This window comes from Salvelinus alpinus, chromosome 27, assembly GCF_045679555.1.
Source record: "Salvelinus alpinus chromosome 27, SLU_Salpinus.1, whole genome shotgun sequence".
Classification (NCBI taxonomy): domain Eukaryota; kingdom Metazoa; phylum Chordata; class Actinopteri; order Salmoniformes; family Salmonidae; genus Salvelinus; species Salvelinus alpinus.
The window spans coordinates 17,885,736-17,893,740 of NC_092112.1; the positions used below are offsets into that span (position 1 = coordinate 17,885,736).

Sequence of the window (8,005 nt, forward strand, 5' to 3'; positions counted from 1 at the left end):
TACACTGGAAGTCTGTTCTGCTTTTATACCAAATATTTATTTTAAAGTTACTTTTACCTCAGATGGAAAATTGGTTTGCAGCTTAAAACTGGTTTTGAGTTGCAGAATTACAAAAGGGGTTGATTTATACATGTCAGATGACTAAAGTATATGCCTTGGTGTTGAATGCAAATAACCAGATGAGCATTAAAGCTACCTTAATCTTTCTGACCCACTGTTACGAATCCCTTTGGCCCGACAATCTAGGGGGGATGGTAATGGGACCCGTAACACAACTCATGCAAATTATAGTGACAACGTAACAGTGAGAACAAAAATAACCACAGACAACTAAATTACTACCGTCAAACACTCAAGGTTTATTTAAAAACACACGGTAATGGGGGGAGCAGGAAAAGGGGCTGAGCGGGACCCAAGGAATGAAAGAATAATCCAAAAACACCCCTAAGCTAGACTAGCCTACTTCACAAACAGCTAACTAACTAACCAAAAATACAGGGGGTGGTCCGCCCAGTTCTAACTAGTGTTTATATAACAAAGTTTACCTACGGGTAGTGTATGCCCAAGGGCGACTTGTCTGGTTACCCCCTTTTCCCACCATCAAACAAACAATCAAACACCATAACCAAAAACAATACTCACAGATGGGGACCAAGTGACATGTAACTGCAAAACACACAAGCGATCTACAGACAGAAGGCATTTACAAAAGAGATTGAGCTGGGGAGAAAACAACTGACAGGGGTTTTAAACCAAGGGAAAGGGACTGTGATTGGGTAAGGGAAAAGGAGCAGGTGTCTTCTGATTAGCGACTGATTGATGACTGATTGGGGAATGATGATGGTCACCTGTGAGTAGGGGAGAAGGAGAGAAAAGAAATACACACAGGATACACACAGAACACTTGTATCCGTAACACCCACTCACACTGCCATGCCTGATAAAGCCAAATTAGAGCAATTGATAGATTGAGGTGCAAGTGATTCAAACCAAATAATGTAGAACACTTTATTTGAACTTTCCTCACTTTAGGACATTTACACACGAAGAACCTGTCCAGATGAAACATATGCGATGCTCCTCAGATGTCTTTGTGAGGTCTTTGCCCTGTTGCGAGAAAAACCTGTTAGTTCAGTTGTTTGACTGGAGTCAGCCACCACTGGGTAGAAGACCACACGGTACAGAGCCTCCGGTTTCTCACAGCTGCCAGTGGAGACAGGAACCAAGTTAAGCAGACAAATAAAAAAAGCTGTAACCAAAACCACCTTGTGTATGAAGTCCTATGGTGGTTTGGTCTGAATTCTTTAGAAATAGCCTCTTAAGGCTGACACTACCTGAGGGGGTATACTACAAAGCAGGTTCAAGGAGTTAACATACCTACATATTCTGATCACTTTTTAGAAAGATCTACTGAATACAACCATGTTCATTTAGATCAAAATAATACACTCCAAAAAAGTGAACATCAGGGTTGGAACGCTAAGTCAGCATTAAATCCAAAGTAACCCAATACCCAAAGCACTTATCTGGGTCAAAAATAGAACAAGTTACCTATTAATGAGATTCCATCTGGATTGGGAGTCAGTCCTTGTTGAGCGTGGCCCAACAGTGGTCAAGCAATAGCGCCACCTTGGGGTCAGTGGACCTGGTACGCTCCACCTCAAAGTACAGAGGCTGTCTTAGGTATGTCACCACTGGGTAGTCCTCCTCCTGGTGGAACGAGTTATACGAGGCATCTGGAACACAGAGAAAACCAGGGGGGGGGAGTGTTCAGTGTCCATGAAACAGGGAGGTACCTGAACTTATCCAATAAGAAATGCTCATTTTCATATCCTGTTGTGCCCCAATAAACATGACCAATCTATAGCAAATGCTACATCAACAAGAGGCTTCTGCTGAATTCACCAACCACCTACTCCATAACTACTCCTGCAGATCGGAGCTGGTTGGATAAGTGGAAGCATTACAGGTTGGAAATGTTTCCACCCAGGAAATCAGAAGGCAAGATTAAGCCTTGACCATACTGCTTACATTTTTGCACTTTATCAAGATTATAAATGCAGTGAAGGAGACCTGCTAAGTTTATGCCAATGATGGAATATTCAATCCTCAGATCAGGACTGACTAAAATGTAGAGGCCAGGAGTCAAATTGAAATTAGTGCACTCTTACCATGAGTGAGTCTCATTCTGAATATAAGCTGACCGTTCCCAGTCTCATTGGTGAGGAAGGAAAGCGTGTCGGTGACAATGACCACGTAGCAGCAGGACAGTCAAGTATTCTACAATCCCTCATTAGGTTAAGGGAAACATGCCTACACTGGTAGTACTGCCACAGGAAGATGTTTGGGGTGGGGGTGCTGCAGCACCCCTACTTCCAGAGCCTATGACTGGTAGACGATGGAGGTTAGAGTATTGAGCAACTGGCGATAAAAGCATACAAATATTAATTATAAATGTTATGATTTGTGGAATCACTAACTGATATTCTTCAGAGTCTTAAGTTTCTGCGTTTGTCTTCCCCTCAAGTTCGTCTGGCAATGAGAATTCATTCTCATACAGCGTGACATTGTTGATGAACTATAAGAGTAGCATTTACTTTAGGGCCTGTAGAAGGGAACAGTCCCCATCAACTCAGGGTAATTGTATCTTCCGGGTGGTGCCACACGAGTTGACAGTGAAGTGAAAGTAGGCAAAGCGGTCATCGCTGTAGGTGGGGCCACAGGCAGGGTCACTCAGGCTCAGCTGACTAGGGTTCAGACTGGGAGCATACTCCACCTTCACCGCCAGTGCAGCCATCGTCCCGTTAGAGAAACACTCTGGGGCAAAGGACAGGTAGCCATCAGGTATCAAACAAATAGTATGTTCCAATACTTGCTTCATTTGAGCTTGCCTACCACAGGGCAACAGTCCAGAAGTAAAGTCTATGCCCATCTGGCACTACAATTAGGCTCAGCTTAAAGAAAACAATTACTATCTGAACCCAGGTTTGGTAGTCATGTCATGGCCATTTTTCTGCAGTATTAGTTTTAGAACCAACCAGTTAGAGTTTTGAAGCTGCAAGCCAGGGTAAAGTATTTGATGGTAATGTTGTAGGGATTCAGTCAGATCCAGTCTGCTCCTGATAAATGAAGAGTGAACAGACTGGGAAACAGTTCGAGCATTCATTAGTCAATTTCATTTAGAATTTTAGCTTAATGTGTTCAGGGAGAGCGTCATACCTCATACACTGTATTCGGTGAAGAGAAGGGCACTGTGATAGTGATGTTTGAGTCACCCTCTTAAATACTGTTGAGCAAGCTCCTTGGTCAGCAGCCGCTTGCCAACCGTGAAGGGCTCCTGGTTGCCATAGTTCAAAGTGATAACGGATCAGGATAACTTTTTCCAGTGACTGATGGTGGAACTAAAAGCACAAAAACAGGGAGGCACTACTTGAACTTGTTGTCACGATCGTCTTCGGGTGAAACAGAGGACCAAGGCGCAGCGTGATATAAATACATTATGTATTTATTTAAGGAAGACGAAGAACACTAAAACAAACTAAATAAAACCACCGTGACGCTATAATACGACAATAAGTGCAGACACTGGCAACTTACACATAGACAATCACCCACAACCTACCTAATGACTATGGCTGCCTAAATATGGCTCCCAATCAGAGACAACGATAGACAGCTGTCTCTAATTGAGAACCAATCTAGGCAACCATAGACTTACATAAACACCTACAATGAACACAACCCCATGAACTCTACAAACACCCCCTAGACAATACAAACACCCTAGACGAGACTAAAACACACAAACATCCCCCATGTCACACCCTGACCTAACTAAAATAATAAAGAAAACAAAGATAACTAAGGCCAGGGCGTGACACTTGTCCACGATAAAACATTGATTTCTATGGTGTGCCCTAATAAACACGACTCTGGCAAATTGGGAACAGGTTCCAAATACACAGCTTAATACTTTTGCAGAGACTGCATGGGAAAAAAGAAAACATGGTTTCAAGTCAAATATGGCATTCACGGCAATCATTGTTAACGAGAGGAAACAGACAATATAAGTGGTGCATAGTCCAGAAAACACAGCTCCATACCAACGTCCTGCAGTACAGCGTACACAACGTCCTGCAGTACAGCGTACACAACGTCCTGCAGTACAGCGTACACAACGTCCTGCAGTACAGCGTACACAACGTCCTGCAGTACAGCGTACACAACGTCCTGCAGTACAGCGTACACAACGTCCTGCAGTACAGCGTACACAACGTCCTGCAGTACAGCGTACACAACGTCCTGCAGTACAGCGTACACAACGTCCTACAGTACAGCGTACACAACGGCAGGGTGAGAGAAAGGGGCGTAGTCCAGAGAACACAGATCCATACCAACATCCTGCAGTACAGCGTACACAACGTCCTGCAGTACAGCGTACACAACGTCCTGCAGTACAGCGTACACAACGTCCTGCAGTACAGCGTACACAACGTCCTGCAGTACAGCGTACACAACAACGGCAGGGTGAGAGAAAGGGGCGTAGTCCAGAGAACACAGTTCCATACCAACATCCTGCAGTACAGCGTACACAACGGCAGGGTGAGAGAAAGGGGTGTACTCCGGCAAGATGACCAGGCCGTAGATCAGCTGAAGAGTGAAGGATGTGACTCCTTGTTCCGGTCTTTTCTGTAGATACAGTTGAAGTCGGAAGTTTACATACAAGATAATGACTCCAACCTAAGTGTTTTTCAACCCCTGCACACATTTCTTAACAAACTATAGTTTTGGCAAGTCGGTTAGGACATCTACTTTGTGCATGACAAGTAATTTTTCCAACAAATGTTTACAGACAGATATTCACTGCATCACAATTCCACGGGATGAGAAGTTTACACTAAGTTAAGTGCCTTTAAACAGCTTGGAAAATTCCAGAAAATTATCTTGTGGCTTTAGAAGTTTCTGATAAATTATGTCAATTAGCCTAAGTCAATTGGAGGTGTATCTGTGGATGTATTTCAAGGCCTACCTTCAAACTCAGTGCCTCTTTGCTTGACATCATGGGAAAAAAGGAAAAGATATCAGCCAAGACCTCAGGAAAAAATGGTAGACCTCTGCAAGTCTGGTTCATCCTTGGGAGCAATTTCCAAATGCCTGAAGCTACCACGTTCATCTGTACAAACAATAGTCCGCAAGTATAAACACCATGGGACCACTCAGCTGTTATACTGCTCAGGAAGGAGACGCATTCTGTCTCCTAGAGATGAACGTACTTTGGTGCAAAAAGTGCAAATCAATCGCAGAACAGCAGCAAAGGACTTTATGAAGACGCTGGAGGAAACAGGTACAAAAGTATCTATATCCACAGTAAAACGAGTCCAATATCAACATAACCTGAAAGGCCGCTCAGCACAGAACTACGGTTTGCAACTGCACATGGTGACAAAGATGGTACTTTTTGGAGAATTGTCCTCTGGTCTGATGAAACAAAAATAGAACTGTTTGGCCATTAATGACCATCGTTATGTTTGGAGGAAAAAGGGGGATGTTTGCAAGCTGAAAAAGTTCAGGTAGGGCCACTCGGTTTCCAAACATTTGCTCTACTGAACACAACCCAGTCATAGAAAGCATAGGGGGATAAACAGTTAGCTGATGGAGGAAGTCCACTTACATCCTGTAGGTAAGTCTCCTCTGCATTATCAGGCCTCCTCAACACTAGCCGTGTGGGAGTGTTGCCTATTGCATAGCCCTTTATTTGGAGCTCATCCACCTTCATGACCTTCTTGCTAGGACTGAAGACCACTGCTGTCATGCATCCTGAAGCAAGATCCTGTTTTAGGAAATGGAAACATGAATTAACCAACTTCTTACTAAAGGCAAATTGTTCGGCGCCAACTTATCATTTTGCAGTGGAATTAAAGAAACGTGGCTACCTCAGCACCTCTGAGGTTGCCGCTCCTTGCCTTAAGCTCAAGGAAGGTTTTTTTTTATTTATTTTTTTATTTATTTATCCGTTATTTTACCAGGTAAGTTGACTGAGAACACGTTCTCATTTGCAGCAACGACCTGGGGAATAGTTACAGGGGAGAGGAGGGGGATGAATGAGCCAATTGTAAACTGGGGATTATTAGGTGACTGTGATGGTTGAGGGCCAGATTGGGAATTTAGCCAGGACACCGGGGTTAACACCCCTACTCTTACGATAAGTGCCATGGGATCTTTAATGACCTCAGAGAGTCAGGACACCCGTTTAACGTCCCATCCGAAAGACGGCACCCTACACAGAGCAGTGTCCCCAATCACTGCCCTGGGGCATTGGGATCTTTGTTTAGACCAGATGAAAGAGTGCCTCCTACTGGCCCTCCAACACCACTTCCAGCAGAATCTGGTCTCCCATCCAGGGCCTGTCCAGAACCAACCCTGCTTAGCTTCAGAAGCAAGCCAGCAGTGGTATGCAGGGTGGTATGCTGGAATACTGGAAGACTCCTGACCGACACCTAGGTGAGAAAGGCCCTTACTCCCCATACAGTATATGGCAATATATTCTCCCTCCCATACAATAGGAAATCAAGTCAACAAATTTCTTAATAGTCTCGTCAATTTGAGTATGCTCTCCTAAAAACGCAATGAAGAGCCAATGTTCCTCTGACCATATTCTGTAAGCATTTTGAGGTGGTGAGTGAAATCAAGAACAGTTGAGAAAAAGCCAAGACCTCTGCTTTGTTGCAGAATAAACTAAAGTGGAGAATTGTAGAGCTAGACAGATCATTCCTACAGGCATTTAGGACAAGCGCGACAGTTCTCCTAGCCCAGTCAGCCGTCAACTACCTTAAAGGCCTATTGACGATAACATCTTCTAGCCAGGTGAGTTTTGTTTAGCGACTAGTGTTAACATTGCTCTAAAAAAAGGTTAACACTAGTTGCTGCAGTACAGTTTCAGAAACATAAAAAAGATCATATCAAAAAACATGGTTTGATTACTACATACCATTGTAGGGTTAAGGTTCACACACTGCCTTGTTACAAAAAACAGACAAGACAGTCATCTGTGCTAATTAGCCATCTGCGTCTCCTAACATCTGTGTACACAACATTGATGCCACAAACATGTTACTGAAAAATACTGTCCGCTGCAACTTAAGTGTACAGCAACTGTGTATTTTGCATGGGAAATGATTGATGCGATATGAAAGTAGAGGGATGTATGTCTCTAGAACCGTACTGCAATAATAACCGAGTCACATGTAGATGGAGTATTTGGCTTCCAGCGCATATTTGCCTTTAAAACAGAACATGTAAGGCCTTTGGCCTAACGTTGGCCTCCAGTAGTCCATTGGGGCATGCTCTGCTCACTTACCTCCATGTAGGTGCGGTCACACAGAATCTCTCGGGAGGCCCATATAGTGTAGCTACAGGTTTTGCCTACTCTGTACAAGGAGCAGTGTTGCCAACTCCTCAGTAAGGAAAGTAGCTATTGGCTGTCCTAAAAGTCGCTAGAAGTTGCTAAATGACGTCATCGCCTAATTTGCATAATTGTCCATATGCATGTAATTGTGATGGACGCTGTAGGAGAGAGGAATAACGTCGTGGGAGAGACAAAACGTGAGTAAAAAACACCCTAAATATGTTTAGAACTACAAATGAACTTTCTTCTGTCAATTCTTGTTTTTTTTAATGTCACAATTCCAACCCTCCTCCTTTATCCGGGCTTGGGACCGGCAAACGTGACCGAAAAGAGTCACTCTGGTGGAGTTACTTAGTTTTTAATTTAATTTTTTAAAATTGTTTTTTTGTTTTCTTAATTTGTTTTGTTTTTGAACCTTATGGTCCACTTAGGAGCCTACAACAAGTCACACTAAAACATGAACATTGGCAGGTTCAGCAACTGAGGGAGCTGACTTAAATGAGTAAGCAGCTGATGTGCCAAAAAGCTGCAAAACATTATCAGGCAGCTGGTGCTCATAGCAAGCCTCACCAGACAGCTTCAGCCCATATCGAATGTACA

The 8,005-nt window shown here is 43.5% G+C and overlaps 1 long non-coding RNA gene across 1 annotated transcript; it reads right to left on the reverse strand.

The window, feature by feature from the left end:
• Nucleotides 1-339: 339 nt before the first annotated feature.
• LOC139556070 (uncharacterized) lies at nt 340-4,222 on the reverse strand. The gene is made up of 4 exons (XR_011671063.1): nt 3,220-4,222; nt 3,039-3,142; nt 1,552-1,736; nt 340-1,107 (listed from the first exon to the last, which is right to left on the reverse strand). It is a non-coding gene; the product is annotated as an uncharacterized lncRNA (long non-coding RNA).
• Between the last annotated feature and the right edge of the window lie 3,783 nt (nt 4,223-8,005).